At 44.5% G+C, this 22077-nt stretch overlaps 1 long non-coding RNA gene across 1 annotated transcript; it reads left to right on the top strand.

Moving 5' to 3' along the window:
* The first annotated feature begins 193 nt into the window (after positions 1 to 193).
* Positions 194 to 18510, top strand: LOC122461818. Its single transcript, XR_006284017.1, has 3 exons — positions 194 to 285; positions 14312 to 14462; positions 18392 to 18510. It is a non-coding gene; the product is annotated as an uncharacterized LOC122461818 (long non-coding RNA).
* The last annotated feature ends 3567 nt before the right edge of the window (positions 18511 to 22077 follow it).

The raw sequence follows: 22077 nt of genomic DNA, 5'->3' as shown, positions 1-22077 counted from the left end.
CCCAGCCTGCTATCCTGATGAGCTACTTACATTTCATTTCCCAATCAGACCTCTCCGGGGGAGCCAATTAACCACCTGTTAATGCTCTGCACTCTGTGCCACCACCTGATTCCAACACTGCATTTCCCAGAACACCCTGTTCCCAGCTATAAGAGCTCCAGCCCTTTCAGGCACTGGTAGTATGAGCTGGTCTCTCCAGGTAGCAGTCGTACAGCTCCTGAGCTCAGTCGTCATCTTGTATTATCCAGTAACACATGCCATTAGCTTCACCAGCAGCCCCAAAAGGTACCGTTTTAATAAGCAGCGTGTAGTCTGAGTCACCCCTTTTTAATATAATGGTTTTCTAAGGTGTTTACTTTTCTTGGAGAGCTTGTTCAATAACCCACTTGATGTCCAAGTGTGCATAGAAGTGGAAGTTTTTTTAAACAGCACTTCCCTCGTTGAAATCTCTTGCTTTGTATCGCTATGCTGATAATATTTTGAATCTGCTGCATTTGCATCTGCAAGAGGAAATGGGAATAATGAATAAAATCCTGGAGGGTTGTTTTTTTTTAGCATGATCACTTGCTGAGTTGATCTCACTGTGAGGGGTTTTTAGTCTGTTTGATACAGCCCAGCCTGTTCTAAAGATTTCTCCTTCAGAGTGTCCCAGCAATAGCCTTTCTGTGTCTTTCACTAAACATTCCTCTGTAACATCTTATCCAAAGTAAAAACAAATCACTTATAAACAGACCTGAACGGAGGAACTGAGCTAATCGGCCAACTTGGAATGTGTCACGTGGGGCTGGACGCAGATTGATTTTTCTGCTGCATAAGCTTAGTTGTGATGAAAACCAGTTCAAGGAAAAAATACTGGTTTGTGACAGTTTTATTTAAACAAACAAAAAATGCTTTTTGGCTATTTGTTTAAATGCTTTTCACAGCATTATTGAATCAGGTCATGTTCTTATAATATAGAAAAATATAACTTTTTTATATTTGATTAAGTCTGTCCATTTTGCCTAACTAGTAATGAAATCTGGTGTTGCTGTGGTAAAGAGATCCATACCCTGGCAAGTGCAGTTGGCATGCACAGGGCTCAAATAAGCAAATGGGTGACTGGCTCCCCATTTTTTAGGATACTTTGATTGAACACAGGGTGTATCAGAGAGATTCCTGCTTACATGTAGCAGGATTTTGACAACCATAACCCTGGGAATGGGAATAAACCAGTGCTACGCTCTTATTGTTTAGAAAGAATAAACTGTGTCTTGGGTTGCTGAAAGGATTTAAACTAACAAACCTCTCCTAGCTTCCATTGTTTGAAATCTCAGTTACATAAAAACACTCTGATGGGGCTGGCTCACAAGGGCTTTCAGATACAGATGGCTGAACATTTTCAAATTCTTAATTTTGCTGAAAGGAAAAAATGAAAATATTGGTGGAAACTTTCACAAAAATCACACTTCTTCTCTCCCCCCCCCCCCATCTCCATTTCTAGTTTCAGGCTTTCTAGCAAGCCTAATGCACCCACAAATTGTTAACAAGGGCCTCTGCGTGTTATGGCATCTCTAAGAATCTATACCCTGGGCAGTCACACACCTTCCACCGTTTGTCCTGAACATTTGAATATCTATAACCCCATTCCAGTCTCCCTTTTTGATGCTAGTCTTTAGTCCCATAGATCTTGAGCTATAGTTTTATTTAACAAATTATGAGCCCTGCCTGGTGGCCTGCACAGAAGCTTGCCATTGGGAAGGTAAGGGTGCGACCTTAGAAGAGAGAATCCCACCCCTGCCTGCCCAGTGCAGGGACTGCCTGAAGGCCCCGCGTTGTGCTCCGCTGGAATTCATCACTAAATCCCATAGGAGAATATAAAGGCATGCATAGAGTCTCCCTCCCTCAAGGGCTAAAGGCACAAAGGCTCTTAGGGGTTGCAGTGCCCGGCCTTCATTGTTGTTGTTTGTTTTGTGCGTTACCATGGTCCGGGACCCCACTGGGCTAGGCGCTGCACAAACCCGTAACAGACAGATGGTCCCTGCCCCAGAGAGCTGACACTTTAAGTACCAGACAAGAGACAGCAGCTGGAGCTAAGCAGCTGGGGGAGCCCAAGGAAACAAGGCGATGACATGGGTCAGCGTGACGGGCAGTGATCTCTGCACACTGCCAGCCGGGCCGTGGTCCCCTATCCTGAGTCCCAGTGGAATCCTCAGCCCCGAGTTGGGTACCCAGGATCTCTAGACAATGCCCCGGGAGAGTCTGGTGCCTGAGGATGGGGTTGGCTGAGCAGGGAGCTCCCCAAGCCAGCCTCTGGGAACTGCTGGCCCCACCCCTCAAAGGCAGCGAGGAGCCGCTCCTCACTCGGGATTCAGAACCGTGAGCCCTCTCCTGGAGTCGTGCCCAGCCAGGGCAGCCTTTTCTATTCATATCTAAACAGCGGGAGACCCCCAGCCTGTTACTGTCTCCAGCCCAGTGGCCAGGGCACTCGCCTGGCATGTAGGAGACCTGTTTTCAAAGCTCTGCTTTGTCGGATTGGAGCAGGGACTTACCCTCTCCTTCCCAGGGGAGTGCTCTGACACGGCTATGGGCTGTTCAGGGAGAAGCTGCCTGCATGCCCTAAAATTCCCAGTTGGGTTGCCCTGGCTATCTTTTGTGGGAGGCCCAATCCGCTGGGCATGCCCTGAGCACACCTACTGGATCAGGCCCCCCAGGTGAGAGGTGGCGGAATGCCTCGTTTCAGAATCCTGCTCTGTGGCAACAGGACTTCGGTGGTTTGTGCATGCTCACCACTGGAAATCAGGCCCCACAAGGGACTTCCCAAGGCGCCTACACCCCTGCGAGGGACTAGGGGCCACCACAGTTCGTCGGGAACTGAGGGGGTTTTTGAGGATGTTAGTAGCACCTCTGTGCTGGACTTAGCTGCCTAAAGCGGCAGTTGGGTGCCTAACCCCCTTTGTGAGAGACAAAGGAAGGTCTCTGCTAGCAAAGGCCCTTCCTGTGCTTTGCTTGGCTGGCTTCTGTTGGGTTGGGTGGGGAGCCCTGGCCGTGAGGTGCCCTGCTGTTAATTCAGAATTCCTTCGCTACAGAACACCCTGTTCCGTTATTCAGACGTGGCTCCAAACCTTCAGGTGTCCACCCCCGCCCACCTGCTTTAAGGTGTGTCCCAAAGCTCAGCTCCCCCTCCACAGCCTCGCTGCAGAGCGTGTTCAGACCTTCCAGTACCACTAGGGCTACACAGGCAGTTTTCAGCTTGGATTGTAATGTCCTGGGCCTCTGCTGCAGATTTCTACCGTATGTGCCTGGAGATACCCGAGCAGAGCGCTCGAAGTCACTTGGGTCTGAGAGCATGCCAGTATGCATAATATACGCTTATCCGCTAGAGTTCAAATGAATGGGTGTCTTCCAAACGATAAGCAACTTTCTGTGGACTCTCATTTACATAAAAATTCATGCTTTTGGAATGACTCATGAGCCCCATGGACGCCCGTGTGTCTAGTGAGAGTTCCTCAGTGAAATTTTCCTGCGTGCCTGGGAGAAATGGGCTCCCGGGCTTCAAAATCCATTTTGAAAATGGGACTTAGGAGCCCAGTTCATTTAGGCCCTCGTGAATATTTTCTCTCATATGCAATGCCTACTGGAGGGGGACATTTGTCACTCAACTTCACTGAATGCATGTGCTTCTGGTGTGCCCTCTTGGTGGGATTTGAGAACGCTGATGGTTTACAAATGGTAAAGAAAAGGGCAATTTTAACCAGTAGTGAGGTTCGACTTGTAGGTCGATAGGTATATGGAGAAGGAAGTCTCCTGGGGCTTCCAAAGGTGGAGGGGAAGATTATCTCACTTTGTGGGATGAAAAGATGCCACACTGCAGATTGAGTCCAGAGCTTACTTCTTAGCAAAAAATGACAAAACTTCCCTTTTTGCCAAGGACTGTGATGCTTGTTAGAACAGTGGTATTTGCTGCTGCTTCTGCTGCTCCAAACCCAGATAAAGCAGGGAAAATATTGGAGAGGGCAACCCGTCAGCTCAAACTGTAAATTCCCCATTCTATCAGAATAAACAACAACAAAAGCTTCCAAGACAAACTTTGCTGTAGAGATGACAATTCCACACCTTTTTGTGCATTTATGAATAAGCTATCATGTAATTTGTGTGCAGTATTCTAGAACCTCAGCATTACAAACACAGGAGGGAAGGGAGGTCGTTCATAACTCTGAACAAAATGTTATGGTTTTTTTCCCCAAAAGTTTACAATTGACTTAATCCAGCTTTGAAACTTTACTATGCAGAAGAAAAATGCTGCTCTCCCTTTGTCTTGTTTCTTTGGTAGTCTACGTTTAACATAGTACTGTACTGTATTGGTTTTTTTTTCTTTTTTTGTTTCTGCTGCTGCCTGATTGCCTACTTCCGGTTCCAAACGAGGTGTGCAGTTGACTGGTCAGTTCGTAACTGGTGTTTATAACTCTGAGGTTCTATGGTATTCTAATGAATATCACCCTTGAAGACTCATTCAATACCTGCAAAAGTTTAGACCAGTTTAGTCAAAAATCATGAAAAATTTCAAAGCTTCGGAAAGCCCTGTGGAATCTTTCTTAAAGGATTTTACCTTCCAAGGAGCTGGTACTTACCAGTTTCTGTGCTTCTCTGACTGATTGTCTCCTGGCTGTCAAAGCTCCCAGCTGTCCCCAACAATTTATACCTTGTGCTCTGCTCTCTCTACATAAATCTGCATCTTATTGAACCAGAACATGTGGGTGGAGACTTGAGTACACTGAATTTAATATCAAAATTGACATTTCAAGTTTAATTTACAAAATCTCTGGGCCAGGTGCTGAGAGGGTATTACCCGGTGACGGTAATGGAAGTCAATAGAGCTTAACTCATTTACACCAAGTGGGGATGGGCCCCATCATCTTAATTTGCATGAAGTTGCCGTGGGACTTCCATTCCTCACCCCGAGAGTGCTGCAGATACCAGAGAGCTTGCCGAAGAGTGCACCAAGGCTGGGTCCTGATCACTGACCTTTCTAAAGCGCTGCATAAACACAGGCTGTGCAAACCATATACTAGATGTGAACGTTTTTACCTCCTACTAGGGTGCAGCTGCCTCTGCATTGACCCCCAGCAGCTGTTCAGCAGCGTGTGCTGGATCAGACGCTCTCCACAAGTGAGCTGAATGAGCTTGAGAGTGCAGGGCTAGGAACAGCGTAAAGCCGCGGCCAATGCTTCTCACCCAGCGGATCCTTTGCCAGTTCTGGGAACCTCTCCAACTGCCCACAGAATCCCTGTTTTCAGTACAGCTTCTGCTCTGTATCAACAAGGCCAGTTTATGGGCTAGCATATAGAAAAGCTTTGTGCTTTAGCAGAAATCACTAAAAACCAAACTGCAATAAACAGTCAATATGGCTGTAGAAAACCCTGTTATTAAACTATCCTGGGAAGGATAACGATCAAACAAGCCGGTACAGTAACAATCTGCATCACTAATCAGCCTATGTTAGAGCGAGTAATCATCTCTGTACAGGTTTGTAACCTTCTCTGTTCCGGTGTGACATTAGCCTATTATTGTACCAGCTAATCACTTCCACTTGATAGGAGCTATGCAACTTATGCAAAACAATCTGTTAGAGTTAATGAGAGCTACGCTTAGAACCCTTTTAGCAGAATGAAGCATGGCTGCACTAAGTACTGTGTGTCAATGTGGCAAGAATGACAAATGAGAATCTTCCTATGAGGTCAGGCATAGGGGAAATGGTAGCTGGAACCTGATTAAGCTAAAACTTGGCCCCTGTGCATTGCGGCCTTTTTCATTGAGCCTGTAATTATGTTAATTCCTCTTGGCTTATTTAGGAGCAGGTCATACTTCAGCATTTCAACAGCTAGTCCCTGCAGCAGCCCTTACTTTTGCCCACCTCCTTATTAGCAATTCTATATTATTTTAGTTTGGGAAGTCAGCTGAGTGTTTTCAAGGACTTCAGAGGAAAAAATATCAGGGTTGTACGGTCCTGGCAAACTCATATTTTAATTGTAACACGATGCGAATGAATGGTTCCTATAACACACTGATAGTGTTGTGGAGATAAAGTGATTTACCACTGGGGGGCTGCAATCCATTATAATGAGCCCAGGGAAGAAAGCTACAGTACGCTCAACAATTGCTTCTAATCTAAGATGAAATACCGTGTAAATGTTTGCATTACATATCTACTTCCTTGATTTAGTGTCACAGGGGTGCCTTTATTTCTAGTCTCTGATTTTTGTAAAACAGCTGTCCACTCCCATCTATGAACAATACAGACCAGCTATAACAATCAACCATTATTTGTGATGGTGGCTCAGGTGACACTGAGATCCCTGGAATCAGCTAGTAGGGATGATATGGTCTGGATTCTCAAATTATTTTAGAATTAGATGAGTTAAACTTCTTACTTTATTCTTGCACTAAATACTATTAAACTGGATGGTGTCAATGGTGGCCATCAATCACAGATTTAGCTGAAGTGGACTAGTATACTGAGCATGCATCATTCAGGCTAAATGGCGGAATGGGGGAGCAATTAAATGCCCTTTTGTGTGGTGATTGCTGAGACGGTGAAGGCCACATTGACCTGGGCACAGGCCAGCATAGCAGGGCCTGAGCAGGAGCTATGTCATGTGGGCGGAGGGATTTCCGTGGGGACTGACTGCGGACACAGGGGCTGGGGCTTTGATTGGTTGGAGCTGTGTGTCAGACAAGGGCGCCAATTAGGTAGGGCAGAGGGGGGCTGCCGCCTCTTTCTGCCCCCCCTTTCCCCCCATTTCCATACAGAAGGGGTGCTCCCTGGCGGAGCTCTGAACTGCTCAGCATTAGTGTGGACTGTGCGTTCTGCAGAGAGGTGCTTCTCCCGGCTTGTGCCCCTGGGGCAGGGAGTCAGTGTTTTGTTCACAAACAGAGGCAGGGTGATTAAGATCAGAAAAGGCTGGTAATTTAATTAAGGATCCAGAAGTCATTAGATGAACCTGTAAAACAGGAATTCCTCTGCAGGGGAGCGGGGTGGTGTGGGGGGGGGAGGAATGGCTGAAGAGCGAACGCAGGGGACTCCCAAGAAGTACCGCCGAGCCCTCTGAGCCAGCGTTACATTCAGAACAGAGTAAGGTATGAGGGCCATAAGTGAAAAGACGGGGCCAAACCCCGGGGCTAGCAGTGGCATAGAGAAGTTCCTACTCTACCTGTGGTGCTTATGTGGCCCCATCACTGTAGTATCTGAGCACGTCACATCACAGCCCCTCAGTGAGGTCGAGCAGTGCTGTTATCCCCATTGTACAGATGGGGCGCTGAGGCAAACAGCCTAAAGGCCAGATTTTCAAAGGTATTTAGGCATCTGGAAGGCTAGGTGCTTTGTAAACCTCACTAGATGCCTAGCTACATCTTTGGGTGCCTAAATACGTTTGTAACTCTGTCCTAAGGCACTGACCTGAGGTCATACAGGAAATCCGGGGTGGGGTGTGGAAGGAACCCAGGTCTCTCAGGGCTAGTTCCCTATCCACTGGACCAGCTGCTCTCTCTGCTGCATGCTGCGAAAAAGAGGACTCTGATAGATGGGAGCAAACCCAAGGTGGCCAGTTCTCTGAGACTCCAGCAAATGGTCCCAGGATGTCGGGATGGAGGTCATGGTTGACAGCATGAAAATCAGCACAGAGGTTAGGAAGGATGGAGAATGAGAGGAGATCACTTAACTCCCAAGGGGTGGCAGGTTCTGACCTATTCTGGGTTGTACAGCAATGGCTGCTGTGCAATTTTACATTTTAAGTGAAAACCATTTTGTTTTGTTGTTTTTTGTTCTGAGTTTGAGAAAAGGAAGGAATGAGAAAGTATCGTCTGAGTATCAGATGTGATTATACATCAAATTCTTAGGGTTTCAGCTGTATCCAGGCCAATTCCACAACAAAGAACAGAAACTGCATCCACAGAGTTCATAAAGTCGACCATTATAGTCATGATTTGTGTTATTCACTGGGCACCATCTGTGTGCTCAGCACTGTTCAAAATATGCCAGAAAATCCAGTCCCTGAGCCAATGCATCTAAGCTGTGTAACTCTGGATAAGATGGCTCAGATATTTAAGTGTGAAGTGTATAATTATTGACCACACACATTATCACATGGTCACTGTGACGTTTATATCTATGAATGGAGGCACTGATGGCAACAGAAGTTTTACTGGATTACGGACTAGAAGATTTGACCCTCCAATGTTCTTTCAAGAGGAAGAGCTGCCCAGATCTCCTGTGCCTGTTTATTTCCCTTTCCTGCCTGCAGTGGCCCTGATATACCTCAGAAGTCTCAAGTTTTTCCCCAACTTTATAATGTTGAATTTTCTTGGTGTTTGATTTAAAATAGTCTCCTGTGAGAACTGCAACTCAGTTGCTGTCGTGTTGTGTTTCAGAGCCTTCTGGAAAGTAACGAGCCTTTAAACAGAAGTGCAGTGCTGCCGACTCTCATGGTTTTGTCATGAGTCTCATGATAATTATTGTTTTCCTTAAAGTCCCAGCTCCTGGAGTCAAGGGGATATGTGATGATTTCAGCCTTCATTCTTAAAGAAAAATGAAGTTTCTAGCCCTTGTGGCTATGGAGAAAGCGTCAAAATGTGACCCCAGTGAACCCTAAAGGCTCAAAAGCAGAAGGCAAATAGAAAGAACACCAAATCTGTTATTTTTACATAATCTCATGATTTTAAAGCCAATCTTGTGATTTTTAGTGAGCCTGATTCTTGATTTTTGACCACTTGGGGTTGGCAGTGCTGTGAAAGTGACTTTAAAGTGTCAATTTCACTCCTGTTTAAAGCCAGTTTCTAGTCTGTTATTTGTAGTGGGGCAACACCCCTAGAGCCCCAGGCAGGTGCAGGATAAACTCACGGGGCCTTGCCCTAGTACGACATCTCCAAAAGTTTGATGATCTATTCCAAGCTTGATGAACTGCAAAAAAGTGATGGAAAGACATCTAGATTTTTCTACAGTTGTTTCAATTGTTGTATTCAGAGTTAGTAACAAAGTAAGAATATACATTAATTTTTTAAACCTAACCAGTGTCCCTTAAATGAATTGACACAAGATGTCAGAAAAAGTATTAGAGTTGTGTGGGTCTAATATTTACTTAATTTTCTTTCTTTATATAGGAATTAGAAATTATTATCTGACAGGAGCACTGTATCTAAGTTATCTGCAAAAAACCAAGAAAGTTTTCAGGTGCCCAAGTAGCCTTTGGAATTATGGTTAAAGTTGCCCCCCACCCCCAAATCTGAAATGGCGCCCCTGGTGTCAGAACCAGACAATGAGGAGAAAGCCATAGAAGCAGTTGAGAGCATGGCCTGGAGAGGGATGAGAGACCGAACACAGGGCTAGCTAGAAAAGGCAGGCTTGGAAATTGTAAGCAAGGAAACTGCCTGAGGTTGTTTGTTCCTACTGTGTTCAGGGCACCAGAACTTTGTGGGCATTTTAAATAAACAAGATTTTACCAAAGAAATACCTGACTTATATCCTCAGTATCTCCAGCCTGGCAAGACCCCAACCTCGGGCTAACCACTTGGGCCACAGGGCAACAAGATATTCAGGAATCCTGAGACTGTAAACAGAGAGTTACTTCTCACATGCAGCAGGCCTTCTTCTCCAAGCGGGCTCCATCCATGCTGACCGATGGCCTCAGGGCGAGTCAGATAGTTGCATGAAGAAAATACAGATTTTAACAGGTACTGTGGGGGAAAAGCTCTGCAATGTTACTGATAAAGCCTAGATGTAAATGACAAATGCATTTGGCCCGTGTCATGAAATCAGTGGAGTATGAGGACCAGATGTAATTTCAGTTACGCTTGTATTAATCTAAACCTAAGATCCAATCACTTCATGGAATCCTACTGTAGACTTCTGTCCCATTCTGGCCACTACAAGACAGTAACCCCCAGACAGAGCTATGCAGTAGAATATGATACTGGGACGGACCTGCTCTTGGGATGCCATTCTAAGTGCAAGGTGCTGTCACTGAGCCCTGGGGGGTTGCTCTAGGTTTGCCTAGGTGTAGGAAACGGCCCAACTTGATGATCACTTTAGATAAGCTATTACCAGCAGGAGAGTGGGGTGGGAGGAGGTATTGTTTCATGGTCTCTGTGTATATAATGTCTTCTGCAGTTTCCACAGTATGCATCCGATGAAGTGAGCTGTAGCTCACGAAAGCTCATGCTCAAATAAATGTGTTAGTCTCTAAGGTGCCACAAATACTCCTTTTCTTTTTGAGTTCAGAATGCAGCCCTTGGGTCTCAACACTTTACCCTCCGTTATTCGGATGTAATGAAGGGCAGACTTTGGTTTCATTATTGTGGGTGTGCTGCAGACACATGGCATGTGCTGAGTTAGTGCAAAAGTAATCCAGGGCTCATCATAGCTCGTTTATAAACTCAATACGTGTTTTTAATGGTATTAATACAATGATGATTTCTGCATTCTGCATCTCACTTCAAACAACCTGAAACTGTGAAATGTAATAACTGAGCTGTACATTAGGATTCATACTTTGGGTGCTCTGAGTGAATTTCCATATCATGGCATGATATTTCTGTCAGGGTTCTGTATAGCTTGGGAGCTTTACTCATAATCTCAGGTCGATTTTCACTAAGTTGGTAGGAGAATGGCGGTTGTAGCAAGTAGATTTCTTGGATACAATGAACTAACTTTTAAAACAATAAGAAAATACATTCACCTTTTATCTGACTGGTTTTTTTCTGTGTTTTAAGCTAGGTAAGAAAATAAGCCACAAGTTCAGAACCAGTATTTAAAGGTGCACAAGTGAGATCAGAATTTTAAAATTTGTTTTCCTCTAAATCAGTGGTTCTCACGCTATTTACCTTTGTGGGCTGCATCCAGCCTGTATGGCCCTGAGGATGTCATGTGGGCTGCAGCTCTGTGCTGATTGGGCCACAGGTTGAGAACCACTGCTCTAAATTGTCAAAGAATAACATAGGGCTGAGCCACTAAGCTCTCACATTCAGGCATTCCTGTCCGCCTTGAAATTATTCACTTGTTCCAGAAATCTCTCTCTCAGTGACATGTTTAAATAATGCCAACTACACTCTGCTTTGGTTGTTATATTGGCTACAAATTACATGTCCAAGGCTTGGGTCTGAATTTAGAGCAGTTCATTTAAAAATGCTATTTTTGCCAACAAATGAGATTGCCAACTGTCGTAAATATAAAGGGAAGGGTAACCATCTTTCTGTATACAGAACTATAAAATCCCTCCTGGCCAGAGGCAAAAGCCTTTTACCTGTAAAGAGTTAAGAAGCTAAGATAATCTTGCTGGCACCTAACCAAAATGACCAATGAGGAGACAAGATACTTTCAAAGCTGGAGCGGGGGAAACAAAGGGTCCGTCTGTCTGGGTGATGCTTTTTGCCAGGAACAGATCAGGAATGCAGTCTCAGAACTTCTGTTAGTTAGTAAGTAATCTAGCTAGAAATGCGTTAGATTTCCTTTTGTTTAATGGCTGGTAAATAAGCTGTGCTGAATGGAATGTATATTCCTGTTTTTGTGTCTTTTTGTAACTTAAGGTTTTGCCTAGAGGGATTCTCTATGTTTTGAATCTGATTACCCTGTAAGGTATTTACCATCCTGATTTTACAGAGGTGATTCTTTTACCCTTTCTTTAATTAAAATTCTTCTTTTAAGAACCTGATTGGTTTTCATTGTTCTTAAGATCCAAGGGTTTGGGTCTGTGTTCACCTGTACAAATTGGTGAGGATTTTTATCAAGCCTTCCCCAGGAAAGGGGGTGTAGGGCTTGGGCGGATATTTTGGGTGAAGATGTCTCCAAGTGGGCTCTTTCCCTTTTCTTTGTTTAACACGCTTGGTGGTGGCAGCATAAGGTTCAAGGACAGGGCAAAGTTTGTACCTTGGGGAAGTTTTTAACCTAAGCTGGTAAGAATAAGCTTAGTGGGTCTTTCATGCAGGTCCCCACATCTGTATCCTAGAATTCAGAGTGGGGAAGGAACCTTGACACCAACAACCAAAAAGCTAAGAAAAAATAGTAATAAAAGACCCCCCTTTTCATAGTGTGTAGAACCGAATGATCCACAGAAAGAATTTGAGTGAATTAATGAGGTGACAAGACAATTCTGTTTGTCTCTCATTTTCTTCTGTTGCCCATGCCCAGCTGATGGTGATGGGGCCAGTTGACCAGATGGTGCTAGATTTGTGGCTGTCTCTTCTGAGTCAGTGCCTGGCACTGGAGAATATTTCGCTCCTGGAGGGTCTGTCTTTCAAATGAGACATTGTACTACAGTTTTGTGGTTGTTAGTTCTTGCAGTGGTATTTGCAAGAGTAAGATACCAGAATGGGAAAGTGGGAGTCAGCACAACACTATTGCAGAGAGCTCTGTATGGAAAGTGTGAGAACCTCTGGGCTCAGGTGTCTTCGTGGCCTGTCAGCCGTGTCGGCCTATCGGCTGTCCTAGCTGGTGAGGTTGGGTGGTTTGGAGCCACTCTCCACAGGCTTTCCTGCTTGACTGGCTGCTTTCAGCCTCCCCAGGTTATGTTCCACAGTGCTGCTCCCTGTATCGATACTCTCCATGGAAACTGCAATCCAGGGAGCAGCACAGCATAGTCTCAACAGCGGGGAGTGCAGAGAAGGTGGCAGCAATAGCGACGGGAGACACCACACTTGGCTGGGTGGAGCGCGAGGCTGTGGACAAGTGTATCCGGGGTCAGGCTCTTCCTGTGCAGTTACCCCTCTACCACGCTCCACCCGGAAGCAGCTACATCTCTGCAGCCATCTTCGCCTGCTGTAAGCAAGCGCTCCAAGGCTGCTCGGGATCTAGCCTTCTGGACTTGGGAAAGATTATTTTCCTCTCAGCTCTGATTATCCTCTTTAAAACAAGATGAGCCCCACGAAATCCCCTCTGAAACATTAGCGTGTGTGTGTCCGTTCTAGAGGTTAGCCCTGTCGACACTACTGTGTGATCAGTAGGTGCCTGACTTCATATTGCAAGCAGGCATTTCTGTAAGTGAATCGTTACGTTGAATAAAAGTGGGTAGTGCAGAAGTTACTGCCCCAGGACCACAGTCACGCATCTGCTTTCATTCTGGTGTTTTTCCTGAAGTTGGTACCCTTTGTCTTAGATATAAGATTTTTTACTTTTGTGGTGTCCCTCAAGCAGTTGACAATTACTAAACTGCAGCAAAGTGCTCTGCATTCAGAGACAAACTGCTCTGGAACCGTTATTGCTGAAAAATTATCTGGCTGTTACACCTGGCCATTTGAGTGTCTTTGTTTTCATTCACTCATGTGACAGACTAAGTGTTAAGAGGCTGAGCATGCTTTCAGTTAAAAATGGCTCCCCAGAAATAACTGGGATTTGTTGCAATCACTGAGGGTAAGCCTGATAAAGTAGTTGACTAGCCTGTTTCACAGGCTTTTTGTCTTGATCTTATTTTATTAGTAGTAGAACCTGCTTGTGACTAGACGGCAGGTTGGAATCATTACTGCCAGGAAGACAAGTGTCTTCATCGGGATGTGAGTGAATATTGGAGAAGCGAGTACAGTAACTAGCGTGCCTGCAGAACTCTGATGACACCTTCCAGCGTCTTTGGTATATGCTGGTCTCACCAGGACCTGGGATTCAGTGTCTAAAGAGAATATTTGAGTTACTGTAAATCATGATGAAGAATTGAATTTTTGATCTTTCAGGATGTAACTCCACATTGCTTGGGTGCTGGATGACCATAAAGACTTCACTCGTGAAACGCCAGCCCATTGATTCCTCCAACTTGCAAACTCAATTACCAACTTTTGCTCCAAATACTTGCTCTGGGCCTAACTTTACCTGAAGTAAAATACATTGTGACAAGGTGGATGAGGTAATAGCTTTTATTGGGCAACTTCTGTGGGTGAGAGGGACCCGCTTTTGAGCTGCACAGAACTCTTCTTCAGGTCTCCTACATTTCCAGTAACATGTCGCGTGATGACTAAGAGTGATGTTCTCTGTAAGGAATGGGTCAGTTCTCTGACCCTTCAGAGTCCAACCTTCTATTCCACTGAGGGTCCTACACAGGCATTACTGTGCACACTGGAGCCTAGTGGCTGAAACGTGTTCAGGATTAGAGCCTTCTTGAGTAAGGGTGAAATTTACATTTACTGATGGTTACTAATAACTGTCTAACCCTAAACCTAGTTATATAGCACTGGGATCGTGCCTGGTGCTGTACAGACAAATAAGAAGGCAAGATCCCTTCTTCTGTGGAGTTTACAATCTAAGGCCCTGATCTTGGGAAGACTCATGCATGTGCTTAACTTCACTCGTGTTCCCACTCAGGTCAATGGGGTTACTTATACGTGTGCTGAATTATGGCCTAAAAGAACATGGCAATGATAAACGAGCCATGTGCGGGGGCACAGGGGATTCAAGAGGAAAGGGACGCAGCACTGGAGAGAATGGCCCTTCTGGCCTGAAAACTGCTGACTCTGTGAGTGTTGCCTTGTGGTGGTTTGGTTGTTTAGGAGTGCCCGGGTGAGATCAGCGATGAGCCTCAGGACCAGTGTTCCCTCTAATTTTTGCCAGGCCGTGTGCGCAAAAAATTTCTTCTGTGCAAATTGTTGTGCTTCTGTGTGAATTTTTGTGCGCGTGGTGTTTCGCCGTGTGCGCGGGGTTTAGGATCTGTGTGCGCGCGCACATGTGCACAGCTGAGAGGGAACAGGGCTCAGGACCACAAGTCAACAAGGTACAAAAGTACATGGTGTTGTGTATAGCAGGTGGGCATTATGTATGTTCTTTATCGCAGTTACATGGTTCCCTTGCCTGCTACTCTGTAGAGAACTAAGGATAATGTTCTATGCAGGTGGGCTTTTCACTCTGCTCCTAATAAGGTGTGTTTCCTGTGTCTGTGGCACAGATTTATCCATTTCCTGTACTTTGGCTTTATTAATCCAAATGTATCCCTTAGCCTAGCACGAATGTGGCTGTTCCGAGGGCTTGGCCCAGAAATTCTTACATTCTGACCTGTGACTGAGAAGCTTTGGACCAGGATAGTGATTTGTCTTTGATTTGTTTTTAATCAGCTGTGGATTACAGCTAGGGTGACCAGATGTCCCAATTTTATAGGGACAGTCCCGATATTTGGGGCTTTTTCTTATATAGGCTAAAAGAACAGGAGGACTTGTGGCACCTTAGAGACTAACCAATTTATTTATTCAAATAATTTCTTCTGTGCAAATTGTTCTGCTTCTGTGCGAATTTTTGTGCGCGTGGTGTTTCACCTTGTGCGCGGGGTTTGTTAGTCTCTAAGGAGCCACAAGTCCTCCTTTTCTTTTTGCGGATACAGACTCACACGGCTGCTACTCTGAAACCTGTCATTATATTGGCTCCTATTACCCCTCCACCCCTGTCCCGCTTTTTCACACTTGCTGTCTGGTCACCCTAATTACAGTGGTGCCCCCTTTGGGGCTCACCAGGGAAGCAGCTTTGGGCTCGGCTTGTACTTGAAAGCAAGATTCAGCGCGCGCTGAGGTACCACAGAAAGCCAGTGCGAGTGTTTCAGCAGGAGGCTCCCTTCCTCTTTCGAGCCAAGGCCTTGGCGCGGTGTGAAGGGGCATTGTTCTTCTGGAGGTGCCAACTTCTGGCAAAGATGTGATGATATGAAAGATGCCATGGAATTTTTAAAGAGCAGAAGTATTAGCCCCAGAGCCCGGAGTACATTCCCCTTGAGCGGCTGTGGAGTACTGCTGTGATAGAAAATAGCTGCTGCTTCTCACCCCAGAGAGAGCTGCATTTCCGCGCTGCGTGGGGCGCTCGATTGTCGTTGTATTGCACGCATTTTGCTTTAGGAACCTTTGGTCTCGATGGTGCTACACAAGTGCAAGCTCTTATATTAATAAAACACAATGGGCAGGTTACAATAGAACAAGCTGTAATTAGCTTCTCAACTGAAGATCTAGAGCTGTGTTTATGCAAGAGGTCAGATGAAACGATCCAATAGCCCCTTCTGACCTTAACATCTATGATCAGACAGGTAGGCCTCCCTGCTCCCCCGGCTGCTTTACGACCAAGGAGAGCTTCGTGGAATGAAAACTTGGAGGAAGTCATTACTCCGGGATCACTTTCCCAAAAGTGGGGAGGATCAGAAATGTGGATTTCACCAAGCAGGCGCATCAGGGATGTAGCCATCTTTGTTTTGTAGGATTCAACGGGAAATTAAACCAAACTTCAGTTTTCCATGCGAGTCAGATGAGGCTATAGAGAGTGTTACATTTACATGGTATTTTACAGGGAATAGGACATATTCCCTGTCCAGAGGAGCCCAGATCAAGGCTCTCCACAAGTATCCCAACCTTTCTGGAGTCCACATGAATGAACTTGGACAGACAGACAATTAACACTATGCTAATGTCAGACAGAATAAGCCTTGTGTATAAGAACTAAGTAAACAGTAGGGCTGTCAAGCGATTAAAAAAATTAATTGTGCTGTTAACCAATAACAGGATACCATTTATTTAAATATTTTTGGATGTTTTCTACATTTTCAAATATATTGATTTCAATTATAACACAGAATACAAAGTGTACAGTGCTCACTTTATATTTATTTTTGATTACAAATATTTGCATTGGAAAAAAACAAAAGAAATAGTATTTTTCAATTCATCTCATTCAAATACTGTAGTGCAATCTCTTTATCATGAAATAAAATAATGTAAAACTTTAGAGCCTACAAGTCCAATCAGTCCTATTTCTTGGTCAGCCAAGCGCTCAGACAAACAAGTTTGTTCACGTTTGCAGGAGATAATGCTGCCTGCTTCTTGTTTACAGTGTCACCTGAAAGTGAAAACAGGCATTTGCAGGGCGCTGTTGTAGCCAGCGTTGTAAGATATTTACATGCCAGATGCACTAAAGATTCATATGTCCCCTGATGCTTCAACTACCCTTCCAGAGGACATGCGTCCATGCTGATGTCGGGTTCTGCCTGATAACGATCCAAAGTAGTGCAGACTGATGCATGTCCATTTTCATTATCTGAGTCAGATGCCACCAGCAGAAGGTTGATTTTCTTTTTTGGTGGTTTGGGTTCGATCATTTCTGCATCAGAGTGTTGCTCTTTTAAGATTTCTGAAAGTATGCTCCACACCTCATCCCTCTCAGATTTTGGAAGGCACTTCAGATTCTTAAACCTTGGGTCGAGTGCTGTAGCTATCTTTAGAAATCTCACATTGGTACCTTCTTTGTGTTTTGTCAAATCTGCAGTGAAAGTGTTCTTAAAACGAACATGTGCTGGGTCATCATCCGAGCCTGCTATTACGTGAAATATATGGCAGAATGCGGGTAAAACAGAGTAGCAGACATACTATTCTCCCCCAAGGAGTTCAGTCACAAATTTAATTAACACATTATTTTTTTAACGAGCATCATCAGCATGAAAGCATGTCCTCTGGAACGATGGCCAAAGCATGAAGGGGCATATGAATCTTTAGCACGTCTGGCACATAAATATCTTGCGACGCCGGCTACAACAGCGCCATGCGAATGCCTGTTCTCACTTTCAGGTGACATTGTAATTGAGACGTGGGCAGCATTATCTCCCATAAATGTAAACAAACTTGTTTCTCTTTGCAATTGGCTGAGCAAGAAGTAGGACTGAGTGGACTTGTAGGCTCTAAAGTTTTATGTTGTTTTGTTTTTGAGTGCAGTTTTGTAACAAAAAAATCTACATTTGTAAGTTGCACTTTCGTGGTAAAGAGATTGCACTACAGTTCTTGTATGAGGTGAATTGAAAAATACTATTTCTTTTGTTTATCATTTTTACAGTGCAAATATTTGTAATCAAATATAAAGTGAGCACTGTACACTTTGTATTCTGTATTGTAATTGAAATCAATATATTTGAAAATGTAGAAAAACATCCAAAATATTTAATAAATTTCAATTGGTATTATATTTAATAGTGCAATTAATTGCGATTAATTTTTTGAGCTAATCGTGTGAGTTAACTGCAATTAATCGACAGCCCCAGTAAATTGCTAAACACGCTGACTTGTCTGGGCAGCTAGGTTGCAAATTAAAGGCAAAAAAAACCTGACTAGAAGGAGGAGAACGATCCTAGCAAATAACTGATTGTTTTCGGTGGCTGCAGAAAGAGAGGGGGGAGTATCTGTTCTAAACTGCCCTTGAATTTAATCTAAAACAGAGAGCTTGATGGTAGATTGTAATGGTGGAAAATTCAATCTGCACAAGATTAGCAGATGCGTTTCTAACCCTCTGGAATCTAGTGGTTCGGATGCTGCCCTGTGAAATGTTGAAGTGCTGATTCCTATTAACTGCAGTGGTGCCAGGGAACGCAGAGGTAATGAACTGTGGAATCGCCTTCTGCTCAGTTTCTAACCAGCTTTTCGTTTAATCCAACAGGTGTTTGTACTTGTTGATGTAAATGGGGGGAGAGATGCAATATTTGAAGATTTGAAGGCAGAATTTAACATTTGGAGTGGTTTGCAGGTCTTGTAATCCTGGCTTAATGGGAAAACCACGGAAGGTTCTTTATTTAAAAAAAAATAAAACTCACTGCAGATTTTGCTTCCTCTGTACCAGCCAATAACCTGACTCTTGTGCTGGTTTAAATAGTCAGACCTTTAATGAATACCAACATGATACAGTACTCTGCCCCTCTCCTTCCAGGAACAAATACTTGAGGAGGGCATTTTGGGACAGAGCTTTACCAGCTAGTCACATCTATGTATCTTTTGGAAGCTGTGTACAAAATACTAGAAAAAAATTACCTTTGCTGCAGATCTAAAACAAAGCGAAACAATAAATCAAGTAGATAGGCTTCCATTTCCTTGGGCGAAACTCCATGTCGTGCGTACTTGTTTCTGATGACTCTCCCACGCACGGCATTGCCTCAGACAAGCACTTGACTCATAGCCTGGGTTTGCTTAGCCCTGTAAACCTGAAAAAGTATTTCCTTCAGCATCCCAGCAAGGAAACGGATGCCACACTTCCCTCTGAGTCCACCAAGAGTTATGGGCCTTCTAGATAACCCCCAGGCATCTCCTTCAAGTCCATGGATATTTAAACTGACTCTGGTCTTTGAGGTCTGAATGAATGAGGTATGTCCTGTAGAAATGTGTTCAGGGAGAGAAAAACATCCAGTCTGAATTTAAAAATGGTCAGCGATGGAGAATCCAACACAGCACTTGGTAAATTTTTCCAACGGTTAATTACCCTAACTATTAAAAATGTACACCTTAGTTCCAGTCTGAATCTGTCTAGCTTCAACTTCCAGCCACTGGATCTTGTTACACCTTACTCTGCTAGACGGAAGAGCCCATTATTAAATATCTGTTCCTCATGTAGATACTTACAGACTGTAATCAGGTCACCCCATAACCTTCTCTTTGTTAAACTAAATAGATTGAGCTCCTAGAGTCTATCACCATGAGGCATGTTTTTAAATTCTTGAATCATTTCCATGGCTCTTCTCTGAACCCTCTCTAATTTTCTTAAATTCTGGACACAAGAACTGGACACAGGATTCCAGCAGTGGTCACACCAGTGCCAAATATAGGGGTAAAACAACCTCTCTAATCCTACTCAAGATTCCAGTTTATGCAGGATCACATTTAGCGCTTTTGGCCACAGCGTCACACTGGAGCCCATGTTCAGGTGATTATTCATCACACCCCCCAAATCTTTTTTCAGTCACTGCTTCCCAGAGTAGATTCTCCATCCTGTAGGCATAGCTGACATTCTGTTTTCCTAGATGCATATGTTTATATGAAGCCATATTAAAATGCATGATGTTTGCTTGTGCCCCATTTACCAACTGATTCAGTGACCTGTTCTCTTCATTATTGATTACTCCCCCAATTTTTGTGTTGTTACTGAGAACATTTATGGACGATTTTGGATTTCCTTCCAGGTCATTGATAAAAATGTTAAATAGCATAGGACCAAGAACCAATACCTGTGGGAACCCATGGGAAACAGACCTGCTTGATGACAATATCCGATTTCCAATTACATTTTGAGACCTATCAGTTAGCCAGTTTTTAATCCATGTAATGTGTGCGATGTTAATTTGATATCATTCTAGTTTTTTAATCAAAATGTCATATCATCAGGGGACTACAACTGATGACCCAGAGGTGTCGCCCAGTCTCATGTCCTGCCTTTCTATTACTCTGAGTTGAATTCATATAAACTTATTTAAGAGGTGGGTAACAAAATCTATAAAAAGGAATGTATCTTCAGCAGTCTCCTCCTCCCAGGCTTGGAATGGTGGTGGAGAGGGATGGAGGCAGTCCCAAAACCTTTTGGGCCTGTCTATCAATTGTAAGGTAATTCCTGGGCTGAGAGTAGCAGCGATGAAAGTATGTAAAGGGAATTGGTTGAGGAGTACATGGAGACCAGGCTGCATGAGGAGTATTGTGCTCAGTTCCAGTCACTGTACCTGAGAAGGAGGCTCAGGCCATGGGACGGGGAAGCGCGAAACAATATGAAACCTGAACAAAACCCACTCCAGGATTGCATCCCTCCTCCAGCCCCTCCCTGGCCACTTTCCTGGTATCTCGCCTTTTGCCTTATCTCCATCTGTCTTTTATCGTCTTTTAGAGTCCAAGCTGTCTGCCAGGACCTTGCCTCTTTGTATCTGTCCAGCACATTGTACCAGAACCAAATAATGAATCCATCCTGTCCTTTAACCCCGTAATTCTCAACCAGCAGTACCCCTGGGGGTACACAGAGATCTTCCGGGGGCACAGCAACTCAGCTAGCTATTTGCCTAGTTTTACAAAAGGCTACATGAAAAGCAGTAACAAAGTCAGGACAAACTGAAATTTCATACAATGACTTGTTTGTACTGCTCTATGCTATACACTGAAATGTACGTACAAGATCTATATTCCAATTGATGTATTCTATAATTATAGGGTAAAAATGAGAAAGTAGCAATCTTTCAGTAATAGTGTGCTGCATAGGCGCTGACTCCGTGGGTGCTCTGGGTGCTAAAATTAATGGGTGCTCCGCACCCACCAGCAGCCAAGCTCCCCCCACCTCGCCTCCTCCTCCCCCGAGTGCGCCACGTCCCCGCTCCTCCCCATCTCTCCCAGCGCTTCCTGCCACCCTGCTGCCTAATAGCTGTTTGGCGGTATTTTGGACTTTCCAGGAGGGAGGGGGAGGAGCAGGGACGCAGTGCGCTCAGGGGAGGAGGCGGAGAAGAGGCGGGGAAGGAGTGGAATGGGGTCGGGGACTTTGGGGAAGGGGTGGAATAGAGGTGGTGTGGGGTGGGAAGGGGCGAGGACGGGGTGGGGGCGAGCACCCACCGGGCAAAGGGGAAGTCAGCGCCTGTGGTGTGCTGTGACACCTTTGTGTTCTTATGTCTGATTTTGTAAGCAGCTTGTTTTTAAATGAGGTGAAACCTGGGGTTATCCAAGATAAATTGACTCCTGAAAGGGGTACAGTAGTCTGGAAAGGTTGAGAACTACTGTATTAACCAACTCCCTTGTCCCCTTAGAAGGTTTGGGAACACTGGAGGGTCTTGCAGCTTGTCCTATGAGTTGTCAAACCGAACTCCTGGGGAGCCCTATCCTGAGGGTTATAAAGCAGAGGGGGGAATATGTGACATGGATCTGTTCCATGCAGAGCTGGTTTCTGTTTAGTATTCAGAGATAAAATTGTTCCTAAACCCCGACTCTTCCATTGTTGTATACAGAGAACCTCTCTCATAATTCTAGTTGTTATTTAGTGTCATGCTAATTATACCTCCTCATTTTTTAATGTATAATCATTATTGGAAAGTAAATGCAGTTTTTTACTGAGATCTGATTTTGCTTGTTGGATTTGTAATAGCCTGGGCAGGTGTTTGATGTGGAGGAATTAGCCGGAGGTGCTCATACAGACTGGACTGCTATTCAGCAGATACAAAGCTATTTAAAAAGTGGGAAGATATTGAGCAGCTGGTCAAGAAGTAAACAGAAGTGGGAGTTATAAACTCAGCTTGAAGAGTTGGGAGAACTTCAAATTCCAGACATGTCTCTTAGAAGCACCACTTCTCTAGTTTTCTGCAGGAGTGATTGATAATACAAAGAGGAAAAAGA

This window comes from Chelonia mydas, chromosome 9 (assembly GCF_015237465.2).
Source record: "Chelonia mydas isolate rCheMyd1 chromosome 9, rCheMyd1.pri.v2, whole genome shotgun sequence".
In the NCBI taxonomy this organism is placed as follows: Eukaryota; Metazoa; Chordata; order Testudines; family Cheloniidae; genus Chelonia; species Chelonia mydas.
The sequence above is the reverse complement of the archived record's forward strand: the minus strand, read 5'-3'. Positions and strand labels throughout refer to the sequence as shown.